This window comes from Ammospiza nelsoni, chromosome 31 (assembly GCF_027579445.1).
Source record: "Ammospiza nelsoni isolate bAmmNel1 chromosome 31, bAmmNel1.pri, whole genome shotgun sequence".
NCBI classification, from domain to species: Eukaryota; Metazoa; Chordata; class Aves; order Passeriformes; family Passerellidae; genus Ammospiza; species Ammospiza nelsoni.
The window spans coordinates 603,103-603,492 of NC_080663.1; positions in this window are offsets into that span (position 1 = coordinate 603,103).

Below are 390 nucleotides of genomic sequence, written 5' to 3' on the forward strand. Positions count from 1 at the left end.
GGGGGAATCTGGGGACATTTTGGGGAGGATTTGGGGGAATTTGGGGACATTTTGGGGAGGGATTTGGGGGGATTTGGGGACATTTTGGGGGGGGATTTGGGGGAATCTGGGGACATTTGGGGGAATCTGGGGACATTTTGTGGGGGGATTTGGGGGAATTTGGGGACATTTTGGGGTGGGGATTTGGGGGAATCTGGGGACATTTTGGGGGGGATTTGGGGTAATTTGGGGACATTTTGGGGGGGGATTTGGGGGAATCTGGGGACATTTTGGGGGGGAGGGGATTTGGGGGAATCTGGGGACATTTTGGGGGGGGATTGGGGGAATCTGGGGACATTTTGGGGGGGATTTGGGGGAATCTGGGGACATTTGGGGGAATCTGGGGACATT